We start from the raw sequence: 22245 nt of genomic DNA on the forward strand, positions 1-22245 counted from the left end.
GTTTTATGAAAAAGGCAAGGTGCAGAATCATACGTATAATATACTACTTTTTATGTGGATTTGGGGAATAAGAATAAAAATAAATAAATAAATTCATATTTGTCTACATTTTCAAGACAAAGACAACAATAGTTAAAGAGGAAATGAGCTTCCCACATGGAGGAGTGCAAAGGAATTAGGGAAAGACAATGAAAGCTGAACTTTTCTGAATTTACCTTACTTTATAGTTTTGACTTTGGAAACATATAGATGTTTTAATTAAATAATTAGGTAAAATTAAAAATTTTTCAAAAATGAAAATATTAAGAATAATTGAAGAAAATTAGAACAAAAGAAAATATACATAAAAACTGGAAACAAAACAAATGAACCTAACTGGATATCAAGTTGGTGACTTACCAGAATTTTTACTTTAATTTTTTTAGATTTATTTTTTATTTTTAGAGGGAAAGTGAGTGTGCAAATGGGGAGAGGGGCATAGGATGGGAGGGGGAGAGAAAGAGAAAGTGAGAGAGAGAGAATATCCCAAGCATGATCCACGCTCAGCACAGAGCCTGACGTGGGGCTCAATCCCCCAACCTGGGGTCATGACTTGATCCGAAATCAAGAGTTGGATACTCAATGGACTGAGCCACCCAGGCGCTACCCTCCTGCCCACAGAATTATTGAAATGACTTTAAAATGCAGTAATTTGGCTCAATATTCCAAATAAGGCATATGCTAAATAAACTGCAAAGGAAACTTACACTGATTAGTTTCAGTAATCATGTGGTGGTCATAAAATTAGTAAAATGATTTTGAAACTATTATATACTAGGATAAAATCAGTAATTATGTCTTAATAGGAATCAAAATTTTCTGTGTAAAAGAAATACAAATACAAAATTTTAAATTTAAGTCAAATTCTGTAACCTTGAAGTTTAATCTTAAATACCAATATTAACTCATAATTTATCTTTATATTTTAAAACACATACCTGTTTCCTAGCTCTGTTCTCTGCAAAGACCTAGAAGTAGCGACCCATCCAGTAGCAATGAGCTCTTCTAGCACTCAGACAGTGGTCTCTAAATACGATCTCCCAGTAAAAAGCTTCTTGGAGAAATATCTGAAGGTCTGAGGCAGGAAACTTATAAGGTGAGCCTGCACTGCTTTGTCAAACTAGAAAGCAAGAATGCTACTCAAGAGTACTGGGGTCATGCCAAAAGATCACAGGAGTCAAGTACCACTGGCCAGAGATGGGACAATTTAAGCACCAAAAAGAATGACTGCAATGGAATGAAATAATCAAATATATTAAAAATAACTGAGGGGCGCCTGGGTGGCTCAGCTAGGTAAGAGTCTGACTTCAGCTCAAGTCATGATCACACAGTTTGTGAGTTTGAGCCCCATGTTGGGATCTGTGCTGACAGCTCAGAGCCTGGAGCCTGCTTTAGATTCTGACTCCTCTCTCTCTGCCGCTCCCTCACTTATGCTCTCTCTCTATCTAAGACAAATAAACATTAAAAGGCTAAAAAGAAGTAACTGAGTCTCTACATAATAAAAAACCAAAAACATTGTCAGACACAGGCCATGGGCCCTGAGCATCTCTGCATGTTCTTGCTGGATAGGCAAAGAACGCAAGGCCCAGATCATTCTATATCCAGGCCATTTTTCAGGGTTATATCAGCAGCAAGTAACCTCAGGAGGAAGAGTAATTCCCTCTCCAGGACAAAGATGACTCCTTGCTGTCATGCAACCCTACTGAATGTTCAGCATCCACATGGGTCACTCCATGTCGTCCCACAGGACTTGGGAAAAGGGAACTACAGTCAACATGAAATTCATGTTGCTTACCACACGATGAGGAATAAAGTCCTTTGTCTCTGCTCCAGAGGTTACAGTCTTTAGCTGATATCTGTGACTGTGGTGAGCTAACTTGGTGAGTTTTCATAAGATAAGATCCTAGACACACATCTCACTGGTCACCTTTGGTAGTTATTAGGACACCAGCTCATTATTTTGAAAATGGGTGAAAACCAAGTGTAATTCCTGTATAAACCATATTCCGGGGTAACTAAATAGTTGCTGTAGGGAAGTTCTTCATCAGAGTTTTAGCTAATAAATTCAGAAGAGGTGGCTAGAATTTGAAAAATATCATTTTGTACACCCTAATGTAATAGTGAATTTAAGCAATGTAATGTTCACTAATGGCTGCCTTTTACTTACTTTTTAGTTTTTAAAACAGTTTTATTATTTTGAGAGAGCACAAGTGAGGGAGGGGCAGAGAGAGAGGGAGAGAGAAAATCCCAAGCAGGCTCCATGCTGTCAGCATGGAGAACCTGATGCAAGGCTCAACCCCATGAAACGAACCAAACTATGAGATCATGACCTGAGCTGAAATCAAGAGCTGGATGCTGACCAATTGAGCCACCCAGGGACCTCAATGGCTGCCTCTTAAAACCACTAGCTAGGATGTTGACAGAAAACTCTACTGTGCATTGCTCTATAATGAATGTCTCACAAAAAGATAACAGACCTCATTGACTCCTGCTGTGATAAAGAAATTATACCATTTGTGAAATGTTCTTATAGAAAATTGCCCATGAATATGATTAAATCTCCAGACCTAGGGCACCTGGGTGGCTCAGTCAGTAAAGCAGAGCCTGCTTGGAATTCTTTCTCTGCCCCTTCCCTGCACACACACACACACACACACACACACACACACTCTCTCTCTCTCTCTCTCTCTCTCTCTCTCAACATAAATAAATAAACTTAAAAAACTGTATTAAAAAAAAAAATCTCCAGACCTAACTACTATTCACAAGAAAGACAGGGAACAAAGAAACATGAATGATAACAAGAGAGTACAAACAACAAAATCTAGAATATGGGAAACTCTATAGAACAGATTCCTTGATTTCTCCAATAAATGACTGGAAAAATAAAGAGAGAAGTAGAAATGCTATATATTGCAGGGCGTAAAGAGAAATGTCAACCAAACACAATCAATGTGTGAACTCTGGGTGCTGACTTAAACAAACCATCTGTAAAAAGCCATTCATAAGACAAACGGGGAATTTAAAGAAGATGGGTATTTGATATTATGTAATAATTATTAACTTCTAGGTGTTAGGAGTCCTTCTTAGATTCTGAAGTATTCAGAGATGAAATAATATGAGTCTGGAATTAACTTTAAAATAAACCAGTAGCCAGAGGCAGGGGAAAGAGGAGTTGGGATTGGAGATGAAACAAGGCCCCTCATATGTTCATTATTAAAGCAGGTCACAGGTACATGGATTTGTTTTATTACTTTCTTTAGTTTTGTGACTGAAAATTTCCATAGAAAATAAGTATTTTAAGCAAAATGGTACTAGTATTCCTGAGCTTCTTAAATAACACAACTAATGAAATCCATATACATAATAATTATATATTTGACAGAATTAGGACAGTACATTGAATCTGAGAAGGCGGCATTAATCCTATTGAAATGAAGCTGCTTTTTTAAAAGTTGTAAGAATTCCATCCTAAGCAGCAGAAATATACTGCCCCAAGCTCACACATAAGTAGGCAGTTTGCTTTAAATTTATTTTCTGGAAATTCTTAGCATAAAGGGAAAATAAAAATACTGTCAATCATGTGAAAGACATCAGAGTTTGGATATCAAAAGGGGGTCCATATACTTGGAAAGCTTAGAACCTACTGGATGGGGAGTAGACAGGAATATACCCTCTCAGATGTTCCAGCTTTTTCCACCCCAGCCTCCCACCCCAACCCTGAAGCCACTAGGTACCCTTACTCTGTCTCTCAGGCTGTGGCATAAACCTGCCATTCAGCCCTCCTGGGCCCAGCTTGCTTGGGTTGGTCCTTCCCCATTCTCTGCCCACCCATCTCTTTCCAGCTCCTGTGTCCAGGCCTGCAGTCGTGGGTTTGTGACATAGTAAAGGAAGGGGGCAGCCCTCTGGCCCTAACGTAAATCTGCAAGAAGGCAGTCTCAGTCCTCCCAGAACACAGGGAAGGGCTGTGATCTCTGACCCCCTCCTTCTCATGTAACTCCCCTCCATCCTCACTTTTCCTCCTTTGACTCTCCAGATAGACCTTCCTTCAACACCTCTATCCAAAAAGGCAGCCTCCTGTGTGTTCTGAGGGCCCAGCAGCAAACCCACAATAGCTCCTATGACATGCTGGCCTCCTAAGGAAGTTGGCCAGCCTGAACCACTGGAGCCTTTCCAGTCCTTTGCAGGCTCTGCTCTTGATGAAAAGAGAACAAAGACTTGCACCTGGAATCGGAAGGGGCAGAGAGGAGGGTCAGTGTAAGAGAGCATGTGGTAGGAGAATGATGCGCTTAAATGCCTCCTAGGAGGGCACCATCTGCAAGTACTCAAAAGGTGAGTCCAGAAGACAATGAGCAGATGGTCAGCAGGCCCTCACCCGGAGACTGTTAGTGTGCGAGGGCAGGGATGAGGGACAGGGAGGTGAGGGTCCTGGTCTATTGAGGAAGAGGGACACCTTGGGGGAAGAGAGCCAGTCAGTTACTAATTCATTATTTGGAAAGCGGATGTTGTGGGAGACACTGGCTGAGCTGCAGTGCCTGAGACACAGTCCGACAGCTAAAGCCTCCCTATTTAGAAGATGTTACAGAGCTTGATGCCCGAGGGACCCTCATCAGGGCTCAGGACCCACATCAGAGCTCAGAGAACCTGAGGGCTGGCCCCAAGAGCTCCATGGCTTGTAGGAAGCTACCTTTCAGTGTTTCAAAGTTTCCAAACCTTGGTAACAGGGCCACAGACCCCTCTCTGAGCACTCAAGCTTCTGTCCAGGAAAGTTTGGCTGGTAGTATAGTGATATCAGGCCAGGTGAGAAGAAACAAAGGGCCTCCACAGGAATCTTGCGTGTGGCAAACAGCTGGGCCAGCATGCTCCTGGAGAGAGGAGGAGCCCCATCAAATAGAAAATCCTCCCAGGTGAAGGACTGCGTGAAAAAGTGGGCAGACCTCTGCCCTGGAGAGGCTCTGAGACTCTGACCCTCTCAAACCCATCTCCAAAGTGGCAATACTCCAGAAGTGGCAGTATAGGCAGAAGGAAGAGACCTAGAGGAGCACCAGGTCCCAAAGAAAGAGCCCCCATGAATCCAGCTACCCCAACACATCTCGCTCAGGGACACTCAGAACTGCACACAAACTCCTAGTGTATCTCTGGCCTTCTCCTTACCTTCCACTTCTGGTTTCTCTAGGGCACGGTGGGGACGTAGAGGATGAGTCAGATCCAAGAATGGGCTGGCCAAAAGCAGGAACATGTAGTCAGGCTGGCAAATGTGCACACGTGTCCCACCCTGGCCCTGCCACACCTGCCTCCTCCCACTTGCCCCACTGCATCCTGCACACACTCTCATGGCCACTCAGTGGTCTGTCACCCATGAGGGTGTGTCACTTTTGTCTCCCCATCAGTTCCTTGACTCAGCAGCAGTGTTAGGCTTGTTACATACAGCAGCATGTGTGACAGAAGTTGAATGACTAGAGGAAGAACAGAATAGATAATGCTTGTTGCCTTTGGAGCCCTTGGGAAGTGCCCTGCTCACTTGGCCCTTGGCTCCATTACTGCAAAAGGAGACGGCACTTGGCTAAGCCCAGAAGGCTGCAAAGCCAGACTTCCAAGGAAACAAGTTCAAAGCCCCAAAACCCCTCAGTCCTATCAGGAGAGCTTAGCTAGAGACTGGAATCTGCTTTCCCAGGATATGCTTAGCCTCTGTCCCAATGTGTAAAGAGCATGGGCTTCTGATCTGCTTGGTACTCCAGATGGCCCAGCAAGCCAGAGTAGGCACTAGGAGCCCACTTAGCAGAGGCCCCATGGCTCAGGCTCTTACCTCACCTTTGGATTCCAGTTCAGAACTTGCTGCTTGGGCAGGTAAGCCTGAGCTAGGGGGCAGATGGCAGCAGGAATGTGCACCATCCAAACCAAGGAGCCTCACCCTGGGCTACAAATCAGGATAAGGTGGGGCAGGGGAGACTTAAACATAGTAATATTTTGGACCCCCAACAGACCAAGTGAATCAGAATCTCTGGGATAGGACTCAGGTCAGGGGATTACCACATGCAGCTAGGGCAGAGAACTCCGGGCTCAGTTCTAATTGTCCCCAATTTCTGACACATAGTGTGAAGGTGACATTTTGATGACCTGACTCTATGGTCATCTCTCCTGGACAATGCATCAGTGTCTGGTAACTAGTCCTCGTCCCTAAGATATAACACAGACTCTTTAGCCTGGCAGATGACAGAGTGCCCACTATCCAGAGAAAACCCTGAGTGGTACAGTTTGTTCTGGGAGTACTGCTAGGTTTCCTGCTCCTAATGGTGTAAGGAAAGGAGGATGGGCATAGTGTAGACTGCAGGGGTAAGAACATAGACTTTGGATCAGTTTGGTTTCAAATCAGATACTGACCTTGAAAAAAATAACTTAATCTCTCTCTCTTCACCTCTTTTAACAAGCATTTGTTCTATAAAATGGTGAAGTTTGGGGGAAGTTACAGAACGCACTGAGTCATAGCCCTGGCTTCTACAACACTTTCAATGCCTACAGCCTGTGAGGGAGACACCAAAGATGTCACTCTTCCCTTGCTTGGGAGTGTCAGAGGGCATGAAGGTAAACACTGAGTTCTGTGGGAAGGACTCATGCTTATCTGTCTGCAAATCCAGGCATGGTCTCTTAGGTGCATGGCTAAGAAAAACTGAACCCCCCTGAGCCTCAGTTTGTTCATATCCAAAATGAAAGTAATGATGCTAATCTCACAGAGCAGGGCTGAAAACAAGGAACCATCCACACAATGTGCCCAGCACAGCATGGGGCATATGGTAGATGCTCGGCACCCATTAAACCACCAGGACCCCTTTCCATTCCCTTCTGCTGGGGATGAGACAATCACAACTCTGGATCAGGCTTCCGGCCAAGCATGCTGACTCACACAGGATGACTGGTGACATCAGTACAGGTGTGGTAAGAAATGGGTGACAGAGCTTGCCTTATCAGAACTGTTGGAAAGGAATCCTCTGAGTCTCCATTTCTAAAGAAATCAGTGGAGACTAGGACAACTTTTATTCCTGAGAAATTGGGTTGTGGTCTTACCTGGAAGCCTTCCCTGACTGCCTGCTAAGACCCCCAGGGTTATGTGGATACCCTTCTCACAGTTCCTCCAGCTCCACTGCTTGCCCCACTGGCCATGGGCATGTCTGTCTCCCCTGCAGATGATAAGCATTGTGAGGGCAGGGCTGTGTCTCATTTATCATGAAATCACTGGCATCCAGCACAAGGGTCTTTTCAGTGCCGCCTCTGGGCTCCAAACAAGAGTGAGAACATCTAAACACCAGACTGGACTCTGTCCTCCTGATGTCACAGAGACATATCCTTCCCTCTCAGAAGCCAAGAAGGCTGCAGCTGGACTACTCTGACTTCAAAATTGTCTAGACATGATACATGGCTCATAAAGAAATCAGCCAGCTTGGGTCTCCAAGATCTTGCTAGGTCTCCCCAGCTTGTCTAGCTCACTGGTCTGGGCTTTGAGACTGGCTTATGTGCAGTGCGAGTCCCTGTTATCTCAGGGAGGAAAAAGGAGTTGGGGCTGGGCAAGAACACACTTCCTGGAGGGCAGGGCAACCCCACAATGGGAGTGGGCAGCTACCCTTACCTGTTCCTAACAACTCATGCAACTTCAGGTTGAGTTACTATACTTCCCGTAGTCCACTCCCTAAAGAGGGGAGTGTCTGAACAGTGAGGTGTGAGGTTTGCTATTGTAAGGTCTTTGACTTTTACTCTGAATGAAATGGGAACCACCAGAGGGTTTTGAACTGGAGAGTGATATGCTCTGAATTATCTTTTAACAGGATCCATTTGGCTTCTATGTTGAACAGCCTGAAGGGGGGCTGGAGATGAAAGCGTGAGACCACTTAAGGAGTTACTTGATACTGACATTCAGTGTGCACTTCCCATGAACCAAGACTTAATCCTTATACAAAGAAACAAAGCAAAACAACAATAACAGCAACAACAAAAAACCAAACTATGAAGTAGGTATAATTTTAAGCATGCTCTTTATATAAATCAGAAAACTGAGACAAAGAGGTTAAGTGACTGCCTAAATACATACAGCAAGTAGCTGGTAAAGTCAAGATTTGAACCCAGGGATTCTGGCTGTAGAGTCCACCCATTTAACTAGTTCACTATATAGAATATGTAAATGGTCATCTGATTCTGGAAGTATTTCAAAGAAGGAATCATAAGATCTAACAATAGATTGATGTAGGAAATGAAGAAAGAAACCAAAAATGATCCTAAGATGTATTTCTTACCACTTCTATTCATCATAATATTGGAGGTACTAGCCTAGGCAATAAGGCAAGAAAAAGAACTAAAAGAATTGGAAAGGAAGCAGTTTCTTTTGTAGACAACATGTTCATATATGTTAAAAATCTGAAGGAATTTACCAAAAGAAGTTACTAGAAGAAATAAGAGAATTTAGAAAAGATGCAGGACACAAGACCAAAATATAAAAATCAATCTTCTACACGAGCAACAAATTAAAAATGAAATTATTAAAAATACCAATTATAATGGTATAAAAATATGAAATACTTACAGATAATTTTCACAAAGTATGAACATGTCCTGTTCACTAAAAATTACAAAATGTTATCAAGAGAAACTAAAGAAACCCTTAAAAAAACAATGAGACATACCATGTTCATGAGTTGGAAGACCCTACATTTTTAAGATGTCAATTCTTCCCCAATTTGAACTATAGATTCAATACTTTTCCAGTCAAAATTCCAGCGGTTGTTCTTATAGAAATAGGCAAACTGATACTAAAATTTATATGGAAATACTAAGGATGTAAAATAGACAAAATAATCTTGAAAGGGAAGAAAAAAGTTAGAGAACTTACACTATATTTGATTTTCAGATATACTAGAAAGCTACAGTAATCAGGAAAGTGTGGTATAGGTGTAAGATTAATGGAACAGATTAGACAGTCCAGAAATAAACCCATACATATATAGTCAATTGGTATGCCACAAAGGATATTATCTTTTCAACTAATGATGTTGGAACAATCGAATATCTGTAAAGGAAAACAAACACCTCAATTCTTACATCATACACAAAAATTAATTTGAACTGGATTACGGATCTAAATGTAAAAGCCAAAACTATAAAATTTCTAGAATAAAATATAGGATTCAATCTTTGTGACCTAGGGGCAGGCAGAGTTTCTTAAACAGGATACATAAAGCACTAACCATAAAAAAAAAAAAAAAAAAAAGGGNCCCTGCTCAAACACTTTCTCTCTCTCTCTCTGAAAAATAAATAAAGATTAAAAAAATTTAAAGAAAAGTGATCACTTAGATTTCATCAACATTAAAAACTGCTCCTCACAAGATACTACTGAGAAAATGAAAAGATAAGCTACAAACCAAGAGAAAATAATCATAATACATATATTAGAAAAATGATTTATATCTACAATATATAAACAACTCTTGCAACTCAATAATAAGATGACACTATTTGCAGACAACACGATACTCTCTATAGAAAACCCAGAAGACTCCAACAAAAATGTCAGAATACATGAATTCAGCAAAGTTGCAGTATATAGAATCAATGTACAGAAATCTGTTGCATTTCTACACACCAATAACGAATCAGCAGGAAAAGAAATCAAAGAATCAATCTCATTTACAGCTGCACCAAAAACAATTACGTACCTAGGAATAAACCAAAGAGGTAAAAAAGCTGTACTCTGAAAACTACAGAACATTTATTAAAGAAACTGAGGAAGACACAAAGAAATGGAAACACATCCATGCTCATGGACTGGAAGAACATTGTTAAAATATCTATACTACCCAAAGCAATCTACACATGTCATGCAATTCCCATCGAAACACCACCAGTGTTTTTCATAGAGCTAGAACAAACAATCCTAAAATTTGTATGGAAATCACAAAAGACCTTGAATAGCCAAAGCAAGCCTGAAAAAAGCAAAAACAAAACAAAACTGGAGGCCTCATTATTCTGGACTTCAAGGTATATTATAAAGCTGTAGTCACCAAGACAGTATGATACTGGCACAAGAACAGACACAGAGATCAATGGAACAGAATAGAAAACCCAGAAATGGATCCACAACTATATGGTCAACTAATCTTTAACAAAGCAGGAAAGTATCTAATGGGAAAAAGATAGTCTTTTCAACAAATGGTGTTGGGAAAACTGGACAGCAACATGCAGACAAATGAAACCAGACCATTTTCTTATACTACACACCAAAATAAATTCAAAATGGATGAAAGACCTAAATGTGAGACAGGAAACCATCAAAATCCTAGAAGAAAATACAGGCAAAAACTTCTTTGATCTTAGCCACAGCCAACTTTTAACTAGACATGTTGCCAGATGCAAGGAAAACAAAAGCAAAAATGAACTATTGGGACCTCATCAAGATAAAAAGCTTCTGCACAGTAAAGGAAACAATCAAAACTAAAAGGCAGCCTACAGAATAGAAGATAATTGCAGGTGACATATCTGATAAAGGGGTAGTACCCCAAATCTATAAAGAACTTATCAAACTCAACACCCAAAAAACAAATCATCCAGTGGAGAAATGGGCAGAAGACTCGAATAGTTACTTTTCCAAAGATCTCTAGATGGTCAACAGACACATGAAAAGATGCTTAACATCACTCATCACCAGGGAAGTACAAATCAAAATCACAATGATACACCACCTCATCCCTGTAAGAATGGCTAAAATTAACAACACAAGAAACAACAGGTGTTGGGAAGGAGGTGGAGAAAGAGGAACCCTCCTGCACTGCTGGTAGAAATGCAAACTGGTGCAGCTGCTCTGGAGAACAGTGTGGAGGTTCCTCAAATAAGTTAAAAACAGAACTACCCTATGATCCAGCAATTGCTCTACTAGGTATTTACCCAAAGTATACAAAGCTACAGATTTGAAAGAGTATGTGCACCCTGAGGTTTATAGCAGCATTATCAACAATAGCCAAATGATGGAGAGAGCAAAAGTGTCCACCAATTGATAAATGGATAAAGAAAACATCGTATATACAGATACAATGAAATCTTACTCAGCCAACAAAAAGAAGAAAATCTTGTCATTTGCAATAACATGGATGGAGCTAGTGTGTATTATGATACGCAAAATAAGTCAGTCAAAAAAAGGACAAATACCATATGATTTCACTCATATATGTAATTTAAGAAAGAAAACATATGCACATATGGGAAGTAGGGCAGGGGAAGAAAAGGGAAGGAAACAAACTAAAAGAGACTCTTAGCAAGAGAGAACAAACTGTGAGTTGATGTAGGGAGGTGGTGGGTACTAAGGAGGACACTTGTTGTGATGAGCACTGGGTGTTATATGTAAGTGATGCATCATTGAATTCTACTCCTAAAAGCAATATTGCACTGTATGTTAGCTAACTAGAATTTTTAAAATTTGAAAAGAAAAAAAATTAGATGACAACGTTAATTTTCTTAATGGGTAAAAGATTTAAACAGATACTTCATAAAAGAAAACTTATGAGTGACCAATAAACACATGAAAGGATGCTCAAGTCATTAGTAATCAGTGAATAATGGATTAAAACCACAATGAGAAACCACTATATATGCAATGATCCAAAAGAATGGTTAAAATTTAAAAACTGACAACATGAAATGTTGGTGAGAATATGGAGCAACTGAGACTCTCAGACATTGCTCATACATGCTGGGAATGTAAAATGGTAAAAACAGCTTTACAGTTTCCTATAAAGTAAAACACATACTTGCCATATGACCTAGCAACTTAGGGCAAAACCTTCCACTCCTAGGTTTTAAGATAAATAAAAACATCTGTCCACAGAAAAAAAAAAAACTGTATACAAATATTGATGAAGGCTGTATTCATAATAAGCACCAAACTGAAAACAAGCAGATATCCTCAACAGATAAATAGGTAAACAAACTGTAGTATATGTACACCATGGGATATTACTCAGCAATAAAAATGGACCACATCTCTAAAACATTACACTGAGCAAAAGAAGCTAGACCTAGGCCATCTACTATATGAAAAGCTTAGAAAAGGCATAACTAATCTAGAATGAAAGAAGGCAGTTTGGTACCTGCCTAGGGCTGGCTTGCAAAGGGAAGTGTATGTTTTATTCTATGTAAATCTATAGTATCTAAAAAATACCCTAATAAAATGGTTTTTTTCATTATTTATTTATTTTATTATTATTTTTTAAATGTTTTATTTATTTCTGAGAGAGAGAGATAGAGACAGTGTGNTAAAACATATTTTTAAAATTAAGAGCGAATAGGAGAACCAGAGACAACGGGGGAGGGGATTCTCTGGCTCATGCAAAGCCTATTGTATTGGCATACAATAAACTGTCAAGAATTATTTAAAAAAACAAAACCTTTTAATGTTTATTTTTGAGAGCGAGGCAGAATGTGAATGGGGAAGGGACAGAGAGAGGGAGACAAAGAATCCAATGCAGGCTCCAGGATCTGAGCTGTCAGTACAGAGCTTGATGTGGTTGAACCCATAAACTGTGAGATCATGACCTGAGCCAAAGGCAGACACTTAACCAACTGAGACACCCAAGTGCCCCTAAAGAATTACTTTAATAAATGAAGAGGGGATGGAGAAGACAGCATAGCAGGAAAGGAGGAAGGGAAGAGAGAGGTTGCCCAGAGACACTGCCCAGGAAGGCCAAATGGTAGTGCCGCCTTTCCAACAGCTCTTGGTCAGAGGCCCTCTGCCCCTCACTAGCTCTCCTCTCTTTTCAAACCAATCTATGAAAGAGAGAATGTTGACAGGCTGACTTCAGGGGCTGACATGAAGCCCAAGTGAGATCATTCATGATAAGGTCTGAACACATCCCAGGCATTGATAATATTAGATGCTATACTTGTAACAAACAAGTCCTATAGAGCTCTGCTGGCCCCATCTCTGCTCTGGACGTGACTTAGTGAGCACACACATGTCCCTGGCTTCTGCCTTCCTAACCTGCTCTTCCTGACATTCTTGGGCCTCAGAAAGTGAGGGGAGCTATTAGTCCCCAAGTGAGGGCGTGCTAGCTGTCTCTCTGTGGCTGCCAAGGGGACAGGCATGGGAGATGTCTGTGTCTAGTGGGGCCTGAGGACAGGCTGTTGATGTAATCTCTGCTGCTATTCTTTTCAGAGAATGTCTGAGATTCTTTAGATGGGATTAAGTAACAAAGGGGACTTCCTTTTTGGATTTATACTGTTTGTCCCAACATCAGAAGCCTCTTTGGATACAAGAGTTCCAGACCTCTGTCCCTTACTCTGTAAAACCACAACAATGATTTGTTGGTCCACAGAGATAACAGCAGGGCAAAGAATAATGGCTATGAGGGTGTGCTCCCTGTCCAGGCTGTGTTCCTGGAAAGGAGGAAGAGACAGAGGTCAGAGAAGCATGGAGCTGGGAGGAGCCATAGGATCTAGCCCTGCATTTTCCAAGTGTGATAGGATCACTGTACACAGTAGAGGACACACACAGTTGTTCTACATTTTTATGGACACTTCCTATTATGTCAGATTTTCCATTCATCACAGGCATACCTGAAGTTGCCTTTTAAAATAACTGCACTTTAGTTTTTTTTAATAGGTTTTTTAAAAGAAGAATGTTAAGCAAATAACGGAACATTCTATGCAAATATAGCCCAAAACACAGATAGTATGCAAATAAATGAAATTTAGAGAACATTGATGTACCATCAGTTTAGGAAATCCACCATTTTAGGAAATAGTGACCTTCCAGGGTCACATAAAAGTTTTAAGAGCAAGAATCTTAGTAGCAAAAACAGGGGCACCCAGGAACCGTGGTCCATGGAGAAAGTAGGTAAAGAGGGCAAGGGAAGCAGTGCTGAGCAGGTCAAGTATCATAGGAGGGGCCCCAGATTCAGTCAGGCGCTGCCATTTTCAGGGCTCCCTCTAAGACACCCAGCACATTTTCCAGTAAACATGCATTAGCCACAAAAAAAAAAAGGTCTCACCCTCATGCTTGTCTTTAGTTGCCAACCCTGGCATTGCTTAGCCAAAGCTAGGCTGGCAGGAGCAAGGACAGGAGCTGTTTGCCCTGTGTGCCAAAACCCACCACTCACCTGGCATCAGGACCCGTGTGCTACTGTGCCAAAAACCAGCAGGAGAGCAGCAGTGTCTCCAACTCCAGGCCAGGCGCCTACAGACACTTGCTCATTGAGTCCTCCTGACACCCCATGTGAGGTAGGCCCCATAACCATCCCCCTTCAGAGAGGAGGAAATCAAGTCTCAGAATCTTCAGAACCTGTAAAAGTACAAGTACAGCCAGTAGGTGGGAGAGCAGGGGGCTGAACCCTGTGCTGTCTCAGGTAAAGGGCTGGCCTTCTCTAGCCTCTTCTCACTGCATCTTGGAACCCTGAGTTCAGCACAACCAGGGCCATTCCCTATGAGATGCCAGCTACCCTCCTCAGCCTCTCACTGTTTTTCTTTAAGGGAGAAATGACCCAGCTTGCTGTACCTGCTCAACCAAGGTCTAGGAACTATACCCTCCTTTGGGAAGTAAAGAAACTGAAATTCAGGGGGCGCCCGGGTAACTCAGTCGGTTAAGCATCTGACTTCGGCTCAGGTCATGATCTCATGGTCTCTGGGTTCGAGCCCCACATCAAGCTCTGTGCTGACAGCTTGGAGCCTGAAGCCTGCTTCAGATTCTGTATCTCCCTCTCTCTCTGACCCTCCCCTGCTCACGTTGTCTCTCTCTCCCTCAGAAATAAATAAAAACATTAAAAAATTTAAAAAAAAAAAGAAACTGAAATTCAGAATGATGAAGGGATTCATCTGGGGTCACATATTTGGTGAGACCTGGGATTCAAAGCCGATACAGAAAGCTCTCCCTCAATTTCCAGAATCCTTAGGAGGAGAACTCTTACTCAGAGTGGGAATCACAGACTGAGAGAAAGCAGTGCCCCCTTTGAGATACCCACTCTCTGCTTCCAGAGTTTCTGAGGCCCGGCATCATGGAGGACCACTCCAGGTCAACCCCACTTTTTTGGACTCCCCTTCTAAAGGATCTCAAGTCCTGAAAAAAAAAATAGCATCCCCAGGCAGAGAGCCTATGAAGATAGCAAGACCTCCCAAACTACTGCATGGTTCACCCAGGGGGAAGGCTGTTTCCAAGAGGCAGCAAAAGGAATACATTGGGGTCACCCTGGCCTGGGTTTGAACTCCAGTGGAGACATTCATCCACTATGTGCACGCAGCCATGTTAATTGATCTCTCTTTGCCATTATACCTACCAATGATATTAAGTTAATAATACTGACTTCAGAGGGTAGCTTCAAAATATGTAACACCTCTTGCATACATCCTGGTACACAGTAACTGCTCAATAAACCAACAGTAATGGCAGTCATTGCAGTAACAGTACTAGGGTTGGTCATTCAACTTTTTTGCTTTCATTGCCTCCTGATTCTATACTCGCATTCAGTCCTTAACTGGTATCCTAATTGTCTCTGAACAATCATTTTTTACCTCAATATCTTTGTTTATGCTTTATCTTTTCCTGAAACATCACCCTTCTCTTTCTATGTGTCTACATTTTATCCATCCTCAGGGCACAGCTCCTTATAGGGCTTTCCTAGGGAAGAAACTGAGCTGAAATTAAGCAGTCATTAGTCAGGCAAGGTATGAGGAACCAAGAACCATGGCCTCAAGCTCTGAAAGAATCTAAGACCTGGGGACAAATGTATGTACTCCATTACCTTCAACTTATCACTTACCCATCTGCCTACCACCCCACATACCCAACCGTATATATCATAATCATCTGCCTAAGTAGGCACCTGTATTATTCAGGATAGGGTCTCTGCTCTTAAGAGTGTCAAGTCTCATCTGTCCTTTGTTCTCTTTTCCCTCATTTTGGCCTACTTTCGGATCAAATTAGAATGTTTGTTTTTTTTAATCTCCTTCTCCTTTGTTGGCTTATAAGCAATAACCCTATGCTGTTTTAGTTGTTGCTTTAGAGTTTATAGCATACATATGTAATATCCAATATTTGTCACAGTTTACTTTCAAATGATATACCGTATCAAGATATTTTCACTAGGTAAAAAATTCTTATCTTTCAGTACTTTAAAGAGGTTATTAGATTATTTCTAGTTTACATTTGTTGCAACTGGAAATACACATCTTATTTTTCCCTCTAGCTACTTTTAAGATTTTCTCTTTATTTCCTGTTTTAAGCAATTTATGGAGTACCTTAGTGTAGTTTTTGTCACTTTTCTTCTGCATGGGGTTCACTGAGTTTCTTGAATATCTGGGTCCATTGTTTTTATCTAGTTTGGAAAATATATGGCCTTAAGTTTTTCAAAATTAAAAAAAAACAAACCAGATCTACCATATGATCCAGTAATCCCACTTCTGAGTATTTATTCATACACAATGGAATATTATTCAGCAATGAGAAACAAGGAATCCTATCATTTGCAACAACATGGATGGACTTGAAGGCATTATGCTAATTGAAATCAGTCAGGTAGAGAAAGACAAATACTGTATGATCTTTTAGAATTGTGGTTACCAGAGGCTGGTGGGTGGGGAAATGGGGAGATGTTGGTCAAAGGGTAGAAACTTCTAGTTTTAAGGTAAGTCCTGGGGATCTAATGTACAGCATAGTGATTATAGCTGACAGTTATTGTATTATAATCTTGAAAGTTACTGAGAGACATCTTAAATGTTCTCACCACAAAAAAAAGAAAGAGTAATTATGTGATGTGATGGAGGTGTTAGTTAACCTATAGTGGTAATCATTTTGCCATAAATAAGTGTATGAAAACAACACTTTATAAACAACACATTAAACATATACAATGTTATATATATATGTCAACTGTATCTCAATAAGGCTGGAAAACAATTTTTTTACCCTCTTCTCTCCCGACTGTCCTCCAGGGACTCCAGTTTCATATCTATTAGGGTGCTTGACATTGTCCCACAGTCCATTGATTCTTTGGAGTATTTCTCCTTTTTGTGTTTCATTTTGGATTGTTTCAATTGCTGTCTTCAAATTCACTAATCTCTTCCTGAATCTGCCTTGTGTAACACCCAGTGTAATTTTTACATCTCAGGCGTTGGAGTTTTCAGAGCTGTAAGTTAATCTGGATATTCATTATATCTTCCATGACTACTTACCACGTTCAATCTTTCATGTCTTCCTGAACATATGGATCATAGTTCTAATACCTGTGTCAAGATCCAACCTACTGATTGTATCATCTATGTAATTTCTGCGTTAGTTTCTGTTGACTGATTTTTCTCTTCATTTTGGATATCTTTCTGCTGCTTGACAGACTGGGCAATATTTGTGTATGCCAGCTGTTTTGCATTTTACCCCGTTGGGTGCTAGGTGCTTTTATATTCTCATAAGTATGTTTGATTCTTGTTATATGGCAGGATTAAGTTACTTGGAACCAGTTTAATTCTTTTAGGTCTTGCTTTGAGGCTTTGTTAGATGGGACCAGAGTAGTTTAGTCTGGGGCTACCTTTTCCCTTCTACTGAGGCAAACTCTTCTGTATATTCTGTCTGATGTCCTGTAAATTGTGAAATTTTCCTCTCTGGGGGGTGGGGAGAGGCATTATGTCTGTTCCTGTGTGAGCTACAGGGTTTTTCCTTCTGACCCTTTTTGGGCGATACTTTCCCTGCTTTCTGAAATGTCCTCATACAGGTGCATGGCCAGTACTCAGCTGAACACTCCAGGGACCTTCTGCAGATTTCTAGAGTTCTCTGTGCAACTGCTCCTTTCTAATGATCTGCCCTGTAAAGTGAAGCCACTTTTGCCTCCCAGCTCTCTCTTCTTAACTTGAGGAAACTACTAAGTTCTCTCTCCCTGGGTCTGCCCTTCCAGGCATTTGTCTGGGGCCATCATATTTACTTTTTATCTTTCAGGGAACACCATTTTTCATTGCCTAATATCCAATCACTTAATGACATTGTTTTATATACGTGTCTAATTTTTTAGTTGTTTTGGGTGGAAATAAATTGGGTCCATTAATCTACTTTGGTCAGAATCAGAAGTTGCAAATGTTTGCCTTTTGATATTGTGAATCTGAAACGTCTATTAGTCAGGGTGCCTGGGTGGCTTAGGTGGTTAAGCGTCCGACTTTCGCTTAGGTCATGATGTNCTTGTCCAGTCTGTTGTGTCCATTTCTTTGGAATCTGCAAACGGCCTGACTGCTGACAGAGAAGAAAAGACTCCAGGAAGTTTGGTGTGTGGAGGCTCGCCTGCTGCTACACAGCACTGCTACTCTGACAACTGTTTAAGTCTTAAACAGTCAAAACTGGTTTTGGTCCAGGCCTGTTGTGGTTTACAAAATTTAATTCCTCCAAACACTAACTGGGTTGCTAATCTATTTGCTTGCAGGTCCATGTATTAATCAGAGCCTTGCTTCTTTCCTGGTTCTAGTACTCAAATCTCAATGTGCTTCTTGCTCCCTCCCTTGCCTCTCTCTCAATGTAAAGGCAGTTACCTGCCTACCAGCTACCATCTTGAACAAAAAGGCCAAAATTAAAATGTTTGCCCTGAGTGCTTTATTCTAGTAAGTTTTACTGAGCTTTTATTGGTCAAACCTTTTAAAAATCTTACCTTTTTGTATTTGGAGCTTCAAAATACTGGGCTTTCCCTCCCTTTAAGATGCCAAATTTCTGGAACCTCCCAAATTATTTTCATTTCTACTTTTATACCGTCTGACCTTTTCCTCAACACACGGCAGTTTTGCAATGCCATGTCACCATAGCCAGTAACCTCCACACAAACCAAGACTCTGCTCCCCATCCTTTGCTCTGGTACTGAGGACTCATCAGGCACATGGTCTTCCTCACATTTCAAAAAGCCATCATTTTAACAAATGGTTTCTCTCTAACAACTTGGATCTCTATTTCTCCAGTCCTCAATATAGCTTCCTCAGTGCTTACCACCTACCCTAAGACAATGCCACAAACTATAGGGTTTTATTTCAGCAATACTCCACTTCCTTTCCCAATTTCCGTATCCATCAGGATGGACCAAAAGAGGAGTTAAGTCGGTTAAGTGCCCAACTTCGGCTCAGGTCATGATCTCATGGTTCATGGGTTCAAGCCCCATGTCGAGGTCTGTGCTGACAGCCAGCTCAGGACCTGGAGCCTGTTTCAGATTCTGTATCTCCCTCTCTCTCTGACCCTCCCCTGCTCATGCTGTCTCTCTCTCTCTCAGAAATAAATAAAACATTAAAAAAAAAAAAAAAAAAAGGATGGACCAAAAGATTCCACAAACCTAATCGTGGTGGTTTAATAAAACAAAGCCTTCCCCTCCCTCCTACACACAAAAAAGTGAAGCCTCTCCATCTTGTGGCTCCCTCTTCCCTGTGCAGGCCTCTGCTGGGTCCTCTCCATTCAGAGAGATCGGCTTCACAGATAAGAAGAGCAGATGAGGAAGTCATGAGAGATCCCAGGAGCTGGGCCACAAAGCAACATTCCATTGGCCCAAACTAACACATGGCCCCATCCAAAAGCAAAGCACAGCAAAATGCAGTCTTCCCGTGTGCTGGTGAGGAAAAGTAAATGGCTTGGTGACTTCTCCACAGTCCAAGAGCCTACCTTTACGCCCACTATCTACCTGCTTTCCCACGTCCCTACAATGACCTATTCATCGAGTACTGGCCACCTCAAAGGATGGGATAGGGTGGTGGCCAGGTGTGCCCCAGGGATCTGACGGGTGCAGCTGCCCTGGGCCTGAAGTTCTTCTTCTCCAAGGTTCTGGCTCTTTATGATCCCCTCTCTCCTACCACTTATACCATACAGTCCTGCCCTGTGTTCCTCATTCCTATGTACATGCTTTAACCCACTTTACAGAAGAAAAATGAGTCTCACACAGAAGGTGTGGCTCCTGAGTCACAAGTGGAAAGGTGTTTAGCTGAAGCAGAACCAGGCCTTTCAACCCTAATTCTGTCTCTTAGTTCTAGACCTGGTCTGTTGCCAGGTCAGAGCACAGAGCAAAGCAGAGAGGAGGGAAGTTGTTTAGACCCTGAGGGCAAAGAGGGAAGAGCCTCTGGCTTTGGCCTCCCATTTGGCCTCCCAGGTGCCCATTCTGGTCTCAAACTGAGGTTCCCCTCCTCTGTGTAGAAGACCACAGCCAGGCTTCTCCATGCACGCAGGCCTCTGCCCATTGCATCCAGGACAGCCCTGACTCGAACGCTCTTGGACCTCTCTAGTCACATTCATACTATTCCGAGAAGTGACTGCCCTGTTCCAGCCTCCCATTTCCCCACTTCATCCAGTACAAGTCAACAGCATGCTAAGCCCTCCACCAGCACAGCATCTTGGAGGCTGGTACAGTCACCTTCATGGTGCTTCTCGATCCTGCCAGGGCAATGTCAGCACTGTGGCACAGTCCTGCTGCTAACAGCTTCTGTGTCCATCTCACTCCTCAGACCCTAAGAACTGTGTGGGCAGAGATAGGCTTTATTGTCTCTCTACCTCCAGCACCTAGCAAAGGATCTGACATGGGGTGCATGCTCAATAAATGAATGTCGATTGAAAACACGGGTGACTCAATCAGTGAATGAGGACACCCACACAGACAGGGCCTCAGACAGTACTTAACTAGGGTGATGTCAAATGCCACCAGGAACATATTGTTAGTTGAACAAAGTTACTGGTCTGCTGCAACAAGGGACCAAACATCATAGGGAACTTAGAAGTATTGGCCTTACTGCAACAAGTACCAATAAACACAACTTTGTTTGATCACAGCAGTGTTTTTGTTGGTCTTTGGCTGGAAGGAATCAGTAACTGTGATAAGTTATCAATAATCACGATAAATGTAAAAGGGATAAATTCACCTATTTTAAGCAGTCCATTGCCTTAATCACTTGGCCACCTTGTCCCACTAAATTCACCTATTTTAAAAAGGCTGTCAAGTTATATTTTATAAAAAGAAAGTAACACTCTAGCATACCAAAACAATGCAGGAAGCAGAATTGGGGGAAAAAGGTATCATGCAAATGCTAAAAGAAGAAAGTAGGTAAACAGTATTATATCAGTCAAAACAGAATTCAAAGTAAAAATCAAACTGGGACAGAGAAGAATATTTGATAAGAGGTATGATACGAGGATTATATATCTTATTAAAAAGAAAACATGCGGGCGCCTGGGTGGCTCAGTTAAGCATCCAACTTCGGCTTAGGGCATGATCTCATGGTTGGTGAGTTCAAGCCCCATACTGGGCTCTCTGTTGTCAGCACAGAGCCCGCTTCAGATCCTCTGTCTCCCTCTCTCTGCCCCTCCTCTGCTCTCTCTCAAAAATAAATAAACATTAAAAAAAAAAAAACATGGTAGTTATGAACTAAACTGTAAGCACTAAACAACATGTTTTGCAAAATATGAAATAAAACTGGTTGATATAAAATATTGATTGGTTTTTCTCAAATTGGCAGATCATGTGGTTTAAAATAAAAAGCAATGACATAGAGAGATCACAAAGAAGAGAACTTGAACCACACTATAGACCAATTAGACCTAACAGACATATACAGAACACTGCCCAATGACAAGAGAATACAATCTTCTCAAGTGCTCATGGAACATGCTCCACAACCCACATATTAGGCCACAAAACAAGCGTTAACAAATTTAAGATTGAAATTATACAAATATTTTCTCCAATCACAAACAGAATGAAACTAAAACTCAAGAGCAAAAGGGAAACAGAAAACTTTAAAAATATGTGGAAGTTAAACAGCACACTTTTTAAATTACCAAAGAGTAAACCACAAGAGAAATTAGAAAACACCTTAAAATAAATAGAAATGCACATACAATGTAAACAAAATGTAGAGGGTGCAGTGAAAGCAATGTTAAGGGGGAAGTTTATAGTTGTAAATGTTAAATGTGTACATTAAAAAAAAATCTCAATTCAACAATATAAATTTACACAAGAAAGTAAAAAAGCAAAAAACAAACAAACCTCCTACAACCTAACCCAAAGCTGGCAGAAGCAAGGAAATAATACAGGTTAGAGAAGAGATAATGATATAGAGATTGGAAAAATAATAGAAAAAAAATCAATGAAATTAAGAGTTGGTTTTTTGAAAGACCAACAAAACTGGCAAAGTCTTGGCTGGATTAACTAAGAAAAGAAAAGACTCAAATAACTAAAACAAGAAAAGAAA

This window comes from Crocuta crocuta, unplaced genomic scaffold, assembly GCF_008692635.1.
Source record: "Crocuta crocuta isolate KB4526 unplaced genomic scaffold, BGI_CrCroc_1.0 scaffold580, whole genome shotgun sequence".
NCBI classification, from domain to species: domain Eukaryota; kingdom Metazoa; phylum Chordata; class Mammalia; order Carnivora; family Hyaenidae; genus Crocuta; species Crocuta crocuta.